This window comes from Harpia harpyja, chromosome 1 (genome assembly GCF_026419915.1).
Source record: "Harpia harpyja isolate bHarHar1 chromosome 1, bHarHar1 primary haplotype, whole genome shotgun sequence".
Classification (NCBI taxonomy): Eukaryota; Metazoa; Chordata; class Aves; order Accipitriformes; family Accipitridae; genus Harpia; species Harpia harpyja.
This window is the reverse complement of record NC_068940.1, coordinates 65341852-65355787: the sequence shown is the minus strand read 5'-3', so window position 1 is coordinate 65355787 and position 13936 is coordinate 65341852. Positions and strand designations below refer to the sequence as shown.

At 44.0% G+C, this 13936-nt stretch overlaps 1 protein-coding gene across 6 annotated transcripts in view; it reads left to right on the top strand.

Moving 5' to 3' along the window:
- The first annotated feature begins 1378 nt into the window (after window positions 1-1378).
- The window catches only part of LRRC3B (leucine rich repeat containing 3B), a 48651-nt gene continuing 36093 nt past the window's right edge, over window positions 1379-13936 (top strand). The window contains exon 1 of one of the 6 annotated variants that reach the window (XM_052797770.1): window positions 1379-1530. The gene's annotated coding sequence lies outside the window, so the exon portion shown is untranslated. Of the gene's footprint in view, window positions 1651-1830; window positions 1850-2253; window positions 2382-2863; window positions 2977-3843; window positions 3910-13936 lie in introns of those variants that run through there. The other 5 variants (XM_052797759.1, XM_052797813.1, XM_052797778.1 and 2 more) reach the window with 5 other exon arrangements.

Genomic DNA, 13936 nt, shown 5'->3' with positions numbered 1-13936 from the left:
GGTTGAGTCAGTCAGCGTGAGGAATGTGTATGGAGCTGACGAAAGTGATTTTTATCAAGTTTCTTCATATTTGCTATTTCCTCTGATACTAATAAGAATGTAAAATGATAGGCATACATAAAAGTGTTCACGATCCCATTGGCAAATATTCTTAGGAGCAAAAAACAGGTTTTGATATAATGCAAAGGCCTGGTCCTGCATTATCTTGCTAATATGATTCAGACAGATTACTCAGGGAGGTAAGTATTTACTTGGGTAGAGAGTCCCAGGAATGAGGTTTAATGATGAAGAATGGCATTTAGCAGTGTATTAGTTGCATGTTTTTCCTTCTCCCCCCTCCCCAAAAAAGATCACCTATCTGTGGCCATAGCAGTGGTCCTTCTGACCCAGCAGTTTCTTTTTAACAATGGCCTATATGGAGATAAAACAGTTTTGTATAGTTAGAGGCAAAAAAAGCCTCGAGGAAATGCAAGCCAATTCATTTTCTGTTCCACGTAGCATCTTAGGCAGCTTTCACCTTAAAGCAAACCAACTACCAAGCAAAGATGAACCTTTCTAAAAATCTTCTACCCAGGCGCTCTCAGCTGGAGGCAGGCAACAGAATCCTCTGCTGCACGAGGTAAATAGAAAGTTTACTTTGCGGAGCCAGAGTAAAAAAGTGCACCACAGAGAATGCATGTTTGAGCGTGAGACGCAACCAACTGGTGGTGTTCCTTCAAGCCTGTGTCTTGACAGTCCGTGCAACTGCTGCAACACAGCGCATTTCACGGAAGCACCTCTCAGAGAAGAAAGTCACCCTGGCAAGAATCATGGTAAACCCAAAGCAGGGTCTGAGTAACCGGTTCTACGCAAGACCAGTTCAAAGGGTCGGTTAGGTTGGGCGCAGAGTAAGTTCACCTACTCTAGCAAAAACTGTGCAGTAGCAAGTTTGCCAAACCAAGTGTTATCCGCGGGCAGTAATAGCTTTTCGTTCAGACTGGCAAAACAAGTAACCTAATTCCTGTTTTGCTGGGGAACCTGGAAGGCACTGGGGAGAGCAGAAGCACCCCCCGAAGGCACTCCGCGCCCGCCGCGGGCCGGCGGTGCTCCCGGCGGACAGGGCTCTCCCTCGGCCCCCGGCGCGGGCGGCAGCGAGAGAGCCTCTCCCCGCGCCCCAGCCTCCGCCGGGGCGGCCCCGACTCTGGCCCGAGAGCTAGGGGGTGAGAGCCAGAATCAGCCCCGGGGAGGGACGGAGAGCACCACCCGTCCCGGGGGGGCAGCTCCCCGCCGTGCTGAGGGAGCGAGAGGGGAGTCTCCTCCTTCCCTCCCTCCCCCCGCCCCGCTCTCTCCTCCCTCCCTCCCTCGCTGCCTGCCTGCAGCCGCAGCGCAGGGCCAGGAGGGAGCGGCGGCGCGGCAAGCACAGCCGCCCGGCCCGTGCCCGGCGGAGGCAGCAAGGCGGGCGGGGGGTGGCTGCGCCCGGGCCCCGCCGCCCCGGCCCCGCCGCCGGCAGGCTCCGCCCGTCGCTCCCATGGCGCGGCGGCCCCGCGCCAGGTGAAGCTGCGCCGCCTGTTGCGCCGCTGGGGCGCGGGCCGAGCCGAGCCGAACCGAGCCGAGCCGAGCCGCCGCGGGCGACACGCCGCGAAGTTTTGCGGGCAGCCGCCGCTCCGCGATGTGAGTTGCGGGGCCCCGCGGCCGCGCTTTTTTTTTTGGGGGGGGGGGGTAGCGCCGGGGGGGAAACTCGACGTGGAGGGAGGGAGGCGAGCAGCGCTGCTGTTGCCGCCGTGCCGTGCCACCTTGCCCAGCGCTGATCGGCGAGGGCCGGCGGAGATACCCCCTCCGCCAGTCTATGCTGGCGAGCCCCCGGCGCCCTGTGAGTGCTGGGGGGCGACGGGGTCGGGGCTCCGCCGAGGCAGCGGGGGGAGGGGGGTGGGGAGGGACTCAAGGGGCGGAGGCTGCGGGGAGGGGGCTGCCACCCCCTCGCTCGGGAGCAAGCGAGGGATTTGAGACCCGCGCCCCCCGATCCCGTACCGGAGCAGCATCAGTAAAGGGGGAGGAAAAAAAAAAGCGCACCCCCATTTGTCTCCGTTCCCGAGGCGCCTGGCCGCCGCGCTCCCCGGCCGTGTGCGGGGCGGGCTGCCGGAGGTCGCGCTGATCAGCATGCAGGCGGCGGCCGGGGCGCGGAGCGGGGCGCGGGGGAGGCGGAGGCGGGTAGCCGTGGGAAGACGCCGTGTGCGTTGCCGTGGGATTTTTCCACTTTGAGACCTAGCGGGACCGGTTGGGGACGGAGCAGGCGGCGGTGGCTGCGGTGGGCAGGAGAGGGCAGCTCCCTCTGAACGCGAGCAACAAATGGCAGCGGGCGGCAGCCGGGCTGCAGGGGCAGCGGCGGAGCCTGCTGCGCCCAGGTGAGCTGCGCCGTCCCGGGCCGCCCCCGCTGCCCGGTAAGGCACCGGGCGGGACCGTAGCGGCTGCTGCTGGGGCTCCCCGGGAAGCAGGTGCAGCCCCCCGAGGCGGGCTGGGCGGGCGCAGCCTCGGCGGGCGCTTGGCGGGGTGCGCCGTGCCCCCCCGGCCCGGCGGCGGGGGGGAGCGTCCCGCGGCGGGAGGCTCCGCGGAGGCCCGGCGCCCCGAGCAGGGCACGGCCACGACCTTCGAGGCCGCACATAAGCGTCGTGGTCGCTTGCAGCGAGCGGGTATTGGGCACTCCGTGTGCGTGTGGTATGCCTGAGCTCTGGAAACTGCAGGCTCTTCTCTCGCTTCTGTGGCGATCTAGGCGTCCAGAATTTCCCCTCTCCAAAAATTTGGAAAATGTCTGGGATGTGCCAGCGGGAATTTGTCTCTCCTTCTTGGCTTCTGCCTTCAAAAATTAGGAGGTTTTGGAGTATCTGTTAGAAAATCGCGAAGTGATTCAGGCTGCAGCTTATCACCCAGTCTTTCTGAACGTCCCTAGACAGCAGAAATGGTGTGATTACAGAATAAAAGCAGCCAAATAACTTGAAAAGCGTGAATAAACCAACTACTTAAAGACTCAGAATGAAAAACAGGCAAACAACGTTTAGTGCTCCTTTCAAAGAAGTGAGTCCAGAGGTGTTTACCTATATATGAAAATGACAAAATAAGCTAGTGCTTTTGAGATGATTGCAATTATTTAAAAAAATAATAACTACGAGAAAATGTTACAGATTCGGCAAGGAAAGGAAAACGAGTACTTTTAGAGCCGAAAACGCTGACTAGGATAGCCTTTTCTGAATGCTGAAAACTAACTGGCAACAATTCCTTCTTGTGGTAATCTGTCTAATAATTCGTACATTTAAATTGCAAGGTGTGCATCATGCCCTACTGAAAGCGATAGCTTGAAGGCTTTGATATAGAGCACCACAGTGTTCATACGGCTTACCCATTGATATGGTTCTTAGTAATTTAATTAAAAAGGATAGGCACGCGATAGGCTTCTAGTTTGATTTAGAGGGAAAGAACGTATTTAAGCTGTAGAATGAACTAATTTGCAAAACCTTTGCTATGTTCAGAGTCTAATTTTCTAGTTTAGTTTCTAAATAGTAAAATCGCTTGGAATTGATTATAACTGTGATTGCTTTGTTGATTCTGCAGCCCTTACTTGTGGCAACTTGTGTTGCCATGGGTTTCTATGGGATTACTCCCACAGGTGATATTCTGATGACTCGAGATAGCAGGATTGGGCCTATTGTCAGGTAGTTCCAGCATATGTGGGGATGCGCCCATTGGCACTAATGAGAGGTCTTTGACTTTGGCAGGAGAAGAACTTGGGGTTAAGTCCAGATCTCCTACATTTATTCAGCTATTGCTGCTTGGTCACTGAGCCCTCATCTCACCTTCCCTGAGGTCTGCTGCAAAATATGCGCCGACTTCAACTAAAATGAGCTCCTGTGGGTGACTGTGGTTTTCCATTGCCTTAGGGTGAGTTGAAGCTGCTCGCTATCTTGGACATCAGGGCCTGAGTGAATGAGAAGGAGGATTATATCTGCAGCTATCAAGAATCAATGAGTTTTGCCTTAAATGAGAGATTAATCGAAAAGAAAGCATCATTTAATAGGCATATAAGTTCGTGCTCTGGATCCAGTCCTGTGCTAATAAAGTCCATGAGAGCTTTGCCACAGATAAACAGAATAGCAAGACTTAATTTAAGGATACATTATGATTTGTCTCTTCCATGTACTTTACGGGGTCCGTATTTCGGGTCTTTTGGGAGGTAGGAAACTCCTCCTGCTCATACAGAAGCTGCGTTAGAGCAACTTCAGAGCAAACGCATGATATGTCAGCTCAAGAAATAACCTCCAAGCAGTAGAACTGAAATTTATAAAATTCGGTCTTACTCAGAAGTGCTAACTTGGGTGTCTAAATCCAGAGAAAAATGTATTGCTTTGTTACAAAATCACCTTTAGATGTTCAGTTAAATAATAAGGTACTTCTGAATCTTGCTTTTGAGGATACTTCCTGTCACTTCACTAGGAGTATTTATGAGAGTAACACAAGGGTTACATGGCTCACTAGCAGGAAGATTTTAAACTTTTTAATTTAACTTTTAAATTCTTCATTAATTTAAGCAAGCAGGAATGTGTGTAGAAATACTTGTTGTTACCACTTCAGTTAATCAGAAGATGGACTAAGGAAGGTACTTTTTCTCAGAGTAGAATATTGCATTTGCGATGACTTACAGGATTTATATGTAACTGCTGTCCTTGTTGTCATCTGCATGCATGGTCTTTGGATCAGCCCGCACTTGAGAATGCAGATTAAATTAGTGTTCTGTGGCTAGCAAAATAATCTTTATAATTTTGCTTCATCCAGTTAAAATTTTTCCATAAATTTAGAGAAAACTCTTATGGAGCTATGAAATTTAGAAACTTACAGTAATGCTAAACAGAACCTTACTTTAAAATGATGATATTTTGAGCCAAGAATAAATTATTTGAGTTCATGGAATATGTAGCATTTACCTTGGCTTGTTTGGCTAAGCCTTTTTAAATATTATTTTATTTACTGCAAGTAACCTCCAGAAAGTGCAATTTTGGTAGAGCACTTCAGTGCTTGTATGAATCAAATGTCAGTATGTCTACAGAAAATACAAGCAATAAGGATATAGGAATTCCTCAGCACATTCAGCAAGTATTTTTAAATGGATTACAGTCTGTAAATACATGCATGAACAAGGTGTGCCTTCTACTCTTGAATCCAATGTGCTGTGGGTGAAGTAGGATCAAATTTAGAGTTGGTCTCTTCTGGTGAATTTAAATCTCTGCTTCTAGTTTTAATCCAGCTCTTTTCATAAAGTAGTTTCTGTGCTTCTGTCATTCTGGTGCAGTTTGTTAGTCTGGATGTTCAATGGACATGTGGGTACATCCCAGAGAAAAAGCAGTATGATGTAGTATCAGTTTTAGTCGTTGCTTCATCTGAGCTCACGGTTTAGATAAACAATTGCCAAACCCACGGTGGAGGAGGATCTCATTATTTCACAATGATTAAAGATGTATGCTCCTGCTTCATGAAGATTTCTGTGGGTAATTGGTGTCTATGTCCATACTTGCCATTGATGCCTTGCATTGCTTACCCCTATAGACTAAGCAGCATTTGTAGCTGGCGCTGGCTTGTTTTACATGGAGACTTAGTTTGAAGAATAAACACAGTGCTTTCTGCTACTGAACAAGAAAGTAACTTTTATTCCTCTCTCCTTGGATATTTAAATGCTCTATGAGTACCTTCAGCAAGCAGATTTTTTTTAAAAACTAGCTTGTTTCTGCACTGACTTCAACGCTGGACATGGGAAAAGCCTTTTACCATAAGGATCGGCACAGCTCCTGAGTTATGCTTTCCATCAGCAAGGAAAAGGCAATGGTATCCGAATTAAAAAGGGGTATCTCTCTCTGGAAGGTACGAGCTTTTATAGGGATGAAAAAAGAGAGAAATGGGAACAGATGAAGAGGGCCAGATGCCCTCAAAATAGAGGAAAAGTAAAAAAACAGTAAGGGGAAAAGTAGTGGCTGAACTGGGTAGTTTGACTTCCTGAAGGATGAAGGGGTCGGTGGAGTTGCACCATAGCCCTCTGGCTCAGCTCCCTGCTGTGCCACGGGCTTGCCGTGGGACTTCAGAAAAGATATTTTGGTTAATTTCAGTGGGACTAGAAGCCTTGCTGAGGGACTGAACTTGGCTTTTTGTGTCTCAACTCCACAGATAGAAAGGAGATAAAAATGCCTCTCGAGTAAACGGGGCTGTTAAAAGGCCTTTTCAGAGATACATTGAACTGGATAATTGGAATTTTTCCTTAAACAGAGACGAAAATTAGCACTACAGATCTGGATGTGCTTGATTAAGGTTTACCTCCACTTTTCAGGGTCAGTTCAACTAGCTAGTCTGTGTTTTAAATGAATTTTTCCCTACATTAATAACAGTTTCATAAAGCTGCTAACTTACCCTTTGAGAAGAAGAAAAAAGTTGATCTCTGGCTGCCAAATAGTACTAGAAAGATATGATAACAAGAGAAAGTGAAAGGTGATAGAAGTGAGCGATAGCACATAAATGGGATGCTACTCTGGTTTGGAAGTAGCAAAGCAAATGGAGACTATTTAATTATTTAAGGAACAATAAATGAAAAGCTGGTTATAAAGTGACAGTAAAAGGAGAGACAAACAGAATAGAAAACAAGTTGGGAAAGGGAAACAATGCATAAAGAAAGTAGAAAGTGGACAGGAAGGGATCAAAGGGGCAGGAGATGAATTTAAAATTTCCGTGGAGTTTTCAATTGGAAAATATTATCTGTATAAATCCATATATTGCAATGCTTACATAACAACCTGTATTTTACTCAAATTGTGGAAGTCTGACACAGCGTGTTCTCCTGGGGAGTCACTTCATGTTCCTGCTTCATCCTTTGGACACACAACCTCAGTTAATAGGGCATGTGTTTTTAAAGGTAGCAATGCCTTAGTGACAGGCTGTCTTAAGAGGTATACTTTGCAGATGATGTTAGTTTTAATGGCGTTACCATTTTCTCTTCTGTCAAAGTTGCGGTGAAAGTTACCTCCTCCTCCAACAAATAATAGCATTGATTTTAAAGGGAGTATTTTTTTGCAGTTTACCAAAACTGGGTTACATACATTTGCAACTGTACTAACTACAGATACTTTGTATGTAAAGATCATGAGTATTCAGCATTTCATTAGAGTGCTTGACTGAGCGTTTAATGTTGCTTGTACTGGGAGTTAGTGGGACATGTGAAAAGCATATGAGGATTGTTTCCCTCATCTAGATTACAAATGTGTATCGCTTTGGCAGAATTTGCTTCATGCAAAGTATTTTTGTAATACTTACAAAGTATATGTTTTTATGTGCACGTGAATAATTTGCAGCAAACGGGTGAAGCCTTTGGACATTCAAATGAATCTATGCTGTTTGCTATTGTGAAGGCATTATAATTACAAAGAAACAAAAGCACTGGGTGTACAGTGTTCAGTTCATGCAAGTACTTCTCCTCCTTTAAGAACAGAGGCAAGTACTTCTTCCTCTTAGAAGAGGAACTACAACAAAATTTTTTTATGAAGTTTCTTGCTAGGTCATATGTGGTTAAGCAAGCAATGGTGGTTATGTATCTTATTGGTGAAACTTAAGCTTATGAACATTAAAACCAAAATATATTTAAGCTACCGATGTTTTAATTCTTGACTTTTTTACGCATTTTTATTTTGTGTTGGGTAATGAAAATTGTCACAATCTATTTAGACTTACATTTAAATTATTTTTATTTTGAATTCTTCATGTAGGAGGTTTTGTGTATTGTTTTCAATACACTTTTACCTTAAAAAAAAACCCCAAACAACCCAAACCAAAAAATCTTTTCATACACTTCTAAAAACAGATTCTGTAATGCTTTTTTTAGTCTGAAGTTTTATTTTGAAATGGTGATGTTCTGTTATACTTTCCTCCATCTAGGCAAAAATGGTATTTGCCAAGAACAAAAATCTTGAATCAATATGTGCAAATGTAGGAGTTCCAGAAGAGGGAAAATACTTAAAGGCAAGGAGACTGTTCGCAAGACTGGGAATCAGTAAATCTGGGGGTCAGTCTTTACAGCAAGTCTGGCTAGGGTTTGGTTTTGTTGTTTTTTTTTTTTTTCTACATGTGCTGCAAATGGTCTTTGAAATTTATCTTGATTCCTCTGTATTATTAAACATAATTTATTGTTATTAGTGTCAAAAGAGAGAATGACCTTTAGTTGTTTTCTCCTGAAATTAAGTTAACAGAGTACAACCGCCATTGCAACCTTCAAATAGTCTGATTGTATTTCTTAACATCCTTTTTGCCCTTGTTTTCAGCTTTGTTGACACCGAGTCATTGAGATGAGAATTGGTGACTTTTGAACAGTCTATTTTTAACAAAGTTTGTAATAGAGGATTACTGTATATGAATATGTGTTGGTCCCAATCTGCACAAGCACTAAAAGCAAAGGCATGTATCAGAGGAGAAATGCATTTAAGTACTCATTTTGGGGTTTTGCTGTTCTCTGGGTGTGCCTGGTCCTGTTCTGTAGGTAAGAGTATCAATCTTCTCTCTGCTGCTGCTGCAAGGATGTCTCCTCTTTTTGAAAGCTGAGAGATTCCAAACTGTTTCAAAGAAAATGGTCTACATCACGTTATAAAATGGGGTATGAACGGGAAATTGTTGTTTTCTAGGATCTTCAAACTTAGAGTGAAACAACTCCCAAAACATCAGATCACGGTATTTCTCAGACCTTCAGTTGTCATTTCTCTCACACTGCAAATAACTGAAGCACACCAATTCAAATAGAATAAGAACATCTCAGCTTTGACTTAAAAGCAGCACATGGATGACAGCATGCAGTAAATGGGCAATCCTTTCCCTGTAAGTACGTATTGAGGCTGCAAAGCTGAGATGTTGTGTCCCTACAGACCAGATTTCTGATCACTTTCTTGGTTTTAAGCAGAGTGTTGTCACTGAAGGGTTAATAATTTCTGTGAAGAAAATGTATTGGCCATTCTCTGGTTCCAAAATATTTCACAGTTTTTGCCCTTTGACAGAAGACATTGTATAAGTATTCTGTTCATCATTTTCATCAATTACATGGTATGCTTATTGGCAGCTCTCATGCATAAATACTTATTCTGCTAGAGTGGGAGATGACAGGATTTAGACATGTAAGAAACCTAAATCTTTGGCTCAGAAAAAATTCCTGATGGATACAAATGGTATTTCAATAACTTTCGATCCAAAAACTTTTCTTGCAAAGCGACATGACTGTTCTTCTTGCCAGTCACGGCAGGTGCTCCATCTGTACAAATACCGCCTAATTTGAACCAGTCAAGCTTAACGTTTTTTTTCCCACTATCTGCCACATTTTCAACAAATTTTCTCAGTTCTTTAAACAAGTGTGAGGCAGCAGTGTGGAACAAAATGGACAGAGGCCAAGCAATTCCTTAATTATCGCAGGTTTTTTTTAACACATTGAACAACAACAGTCAACTGTGCAGTGTCAGTAGCATTGCAACTTCCCTTGGTTGTGAGTAAAAAAATGAATCTGTTAAAAATTGAATGCATGCTATTGTATTGCCTAATATCATCTCAGCCCTTCTCATTGTCATGCTGCGTGAACGTATCAGCTGTGTGCTGTTCTTTTGATCTGGTTTGTGCAGCAATAATTGATGTACCCTCTCACATTCCGTCTTTGTTGTCTAAGAACGGCTCTTTCTTGCAAGCTCGCCATAGGGGTATTTGCTCTTACACCTTTGCCACTGATTTTGGCTCACAAATGTGGATTTATTTTTTACATACAAAAAGATGTCATGCTGGGGATCTTTCTTGATATGAAATCAGACTGCAGGTCAGATCCAATAAAATATATTTTTGCATGAATTTCAGGATGTTTGTATAAAAATATCATTCCAATTTGGACTTTCTGTGTGGCTGTATCACCACACTACAAACATACTTCTAGAGACTCTGTCCCTTCTCCAAAGAAGAACCCAGACTTCCCTGAGAGAAGCCCTCTCCATGCAGTGTCAGCTCCATGCACTGTCATCTTAGTATTTTTTCCAGTGTGGCATGTATGACTTGATCAGCAATGCTTTGATGATAAGTAAATTGCTTTAAAAAGTTTATGGATGTTTGAGTTAGCTGGGAAATCATGAGAAAAACATAAGGTGAATGAGGACACTGCAGGTTGCACAGGTCCTTTATTTTCTTCTTGCTGTGGAGTTGCAGAGCAGGTAAGCTCTGGCTTTCTGTGGGCTCACCAAAAGGAGTCTTGTTGACTGGAGTTATTGTGTCTTGGTTGTTGTTTTAATGAAGTAATTTTAACTATGTGGGCTAAAATCGCTAGTTTTAAATTCTGGTTCTAGAAGCTGTGGAGTGCAGCTTTGAATCCCAAGTATTCACTTGGGCTTCTGCAAAGGGAGGCTGAAATACTATCAGGCTTGCAGAGTAGTGCTTCATTAATGCAAAGCAGTGGGGTGCTGAGGGCTGATTCTGTGACCATGTGTGTTCTTCCATTCTGTGTTCTTCCATTCACTTGGCTACTCCAAGTAGTCTTCTGAATTTCCTATGCATCCATAGTTTCCTCAATTTATTTTTTTTTAAAGAATATTATTATTACCTTTCTTCTAAAAATATTTAAGATAAGGGGTTAAAAAGACTATTGAATTTAATAAATACCTGTATTGTAGTAGAAATGACATTTTTGTGACTGCAGATGTGATGTGTGTATGCAGGAGCTAATGGAGCTCTAAAAGCATTTGGTCTCAGCCCTTCCAATGTTGTTTCTTCATTTTGGACCAGTCAGTTGCACGTAAAGGGCACTAACAGGATAACTTTTTAGTGACTTAAATACCACAGCTGACAGAGAAAGGTTTAATTTCTAAGGATCAGCTATCAGGGAAGTGCAGTTCACTACTGCCATATAGAAAAAAAGCATGTTTGTTTTTAATTACAGATACGGAGTTTGTGGTCAGTTGATAGAGGTAGGCTGACTGTAGAGGTGGAAAGTTCGTGGTAGTGAAAATTGGAGATTGGTGAGAGGTGGAGTTCTTGCTAACATTGACGCTGTGCTCAGGTTCACTGTTTTCACCCATATACCCGACTATTCTTGGTGTTACCTAGCGGCATCTCGGATAGAAGGATTGCTCCTGGAAACAGTTCCCTTTCAGTCTGAGAAATTACCTATGAACTTTGTCCCTTCTCCAGTATATCTTAGACTAGGTGATTTTATTTGACAACTTAATAGTTGTACCTAAGCTGCCTCTGAAAATATTTTGCACTTGAATTTTATTAGTCTTGAATATATTACTTCTTCAAAAGAATTTTTATAGTTCTTACTAGATAAAGTATGAACCTGGAAAAAGGAAGTTAAAAGCGAATGCTCTGTGTCTTCAGTTCCAAAACAAATTCAATATATAAAAAAAAGTGTAATTATATTATCTTTTCATCATTTTCACACCAGAATGGGGGGGAAAAAAGCCCATCTGTGAAAACCTTTTGAAACCTGCTTCCTGCGCCATGGCCTGTACTTCTTTAGATTAGAGAGGAACACTGTATTCCTCAGATGCGATAAGGAGAATATTACTATTCCATGACTGTGATAACAAGCAAAGAAAACACTGGGCTGAAAGTCAGGTGCCCTGCTGCCCTACAGCAGCGGCGGTGCTGGCGTCTCTATGTCAGTGCTGTAGAAGGAGGTGGGCGTTTTGCAGGCTCCCTGCAAGCCTTGTCGCTGCAAGGGCAGGGTGCACCTACGACCATGTCAGACCACGGCTTTGTGGCATACCTCTTTAGTTCAGGGGCTCTGTGGGACATTGTAAAGTTCACCTTGCATCCTTACGCTGTGTTGTAGTTCCCCTTGCTGGTGGAAGCCTTTGATTTTTCATTAGGGGTTTGACCCTGGGTTCATTTGAAGGGGGAACTTTGTTTCCTTGCCCATCCAGAAAAAAAACACCACCAAAACCCCAAACAAACCGAACAAAAGCGCCAGCCTCTGTCAGTGATAATTTATCAGATGTGACGGGGTCGATGTTCTCAGTTTGGGCTTGCATTTGTCAGGCTTGGGGGCGGCGTGAGAGGGAAGTGCTGTCTATAAAGAGCTGGCAGGGATGTACCAGATAAAGTACCTGTGTAAGAAGGCTCCTCTGAAGAGATGAAGAGCAGAAAGATCAGGACATGCTGAAACATTTCCTGTAAGATTTGTACCTCTGGTGAGAGGTAAAAGATAAAACATCCTGCTAATGCTAAAGCATATCCTTGCTAAGCCTACGATTACTTTCTTGGCAGCCCTGGTGGAGGCATTTTCCTGGGCCCAGAGAAAACAGGGATTTTGGGTGTGCACAGGACATGGGGATTTGTCAGGGCTGAGACATGGACACTGGTACAAAGGGCAAGTCACGGAGCTCCTAATCCATCCAGGGTTCCATCTCAGACAGGAGCTCTGTCTCTGGGCATCTGTGTGAAGGGCTCAGAGCTATCAGCAGTAATGGGCTTCCCTCGGAAGTCATCATCTTAAAAATCTGTTCAAGAGCTAAGCTTTTCTGCAAAAGAGGAGTTTCTTCATAGGATGGGTGGCTGGTCCAGGGTGTAAGAGGAATGATGACAAGTTTTCAGTACCTGCTGCTGCCAAACTTAGTTATGCTTACTGCACTCTAAAATACTGCCATTTGAGTTTTTAACATGAATATTGTCAGTGTGAGTCAAGGATGTTTTTAATTGCCATGGTTTGCATAAGGCCTTCCAGGTTATGATTCAAGATTTCAGGAGGTCTCCTCCAAACCATTATTGAGAAAAAGTGCTCAATTCTTTTCCCTTAGTGGCATGGTTTAGGGGAGGGTAGATAGGTGAGATTTCAATGTTCTCAGCAATGGGGGAGTCCTATGTGGCATTTTGTAGTGTGGGTTTAAAATCTCTAACTTGCCATCCGTTTCCTTTTCTTTTTTTTTCCTTCCCCAGAACTTTTAAAACCTTGTTCTAATTTTTCTCTGAACCAAGGTGATGTTTAAAGAACAAAGTCCATTAGAGATGTTGGCACCACAAAGAAAAAGAGTTTCAGAAGTTGCGAGTCGGTTTAGGAGGTCTGAAATGGGAGGTGGATAGGTCTTTCCTTTCTCAGGGGAAAATGGTCATTCTGAATAAGAAGGTAAGGTGCTCTCAAGTGATAGATAAGAAGAGTCTTCAAAAGGCTTAACCAGGTACAGCACCTCTGCATTTCCCAATCAAGGGTGCAGAAATATTTTCTTATAGCAGTATAGCGAGTTAATTAAAACGTAAACTTTGTGTATTTTTCCGTGTAGTTTCCTTTCCAAATATTTGGATACTAATGAGAATGTTTACAGTCCCTAAACTTTTTACTCCTTTCATCTTACTGTCTTTCTTCCCTTTTCATTGCTGCTACTTTTTGAAAGTTACGTTTTCCCCTCTCTTAGAGGTGTCAGCTACAGAGGACTTTTCCCATGCATCAACTTAACACCTCGTGTGGGCTAAGGGTTACATGGAGCAGGGCAGCAAAAGACTTTCAGTGCAGGTGCCTGGAGCTGGTTCTCACACACGCCTGCCGGGGCTGACGGGTCTCCTGGGGATGGAGATGGATTCTTAGGAGGAGAAGGAGCCATGGGAATGTGCATAGGTTCAGGTCTGAGACCAGGGTTGTACAGAGGTGTTCCCATTAGTGATTAGGTTGCTGTTTGTTTTGGAAACATCAGTATTGTGTTTTGCTGTTTTTTTTTTCTTGAGAATCGCTCTTATTTAAAGACTTGAGGTAAGCCTGCATAAATCTGAGCTCACTGAAGTTGCTTTGATTAAGGTGGGTGTAAGCCATAGTAGATTTATGTCCACAATGCACATGCTGTCTCAGTTTGTGATAGACTTATGCGAAATCATAATGAAAACACTTTAAGAATGGATGTTATTCATACTGATTGAACACAGCATATGTCCAAAT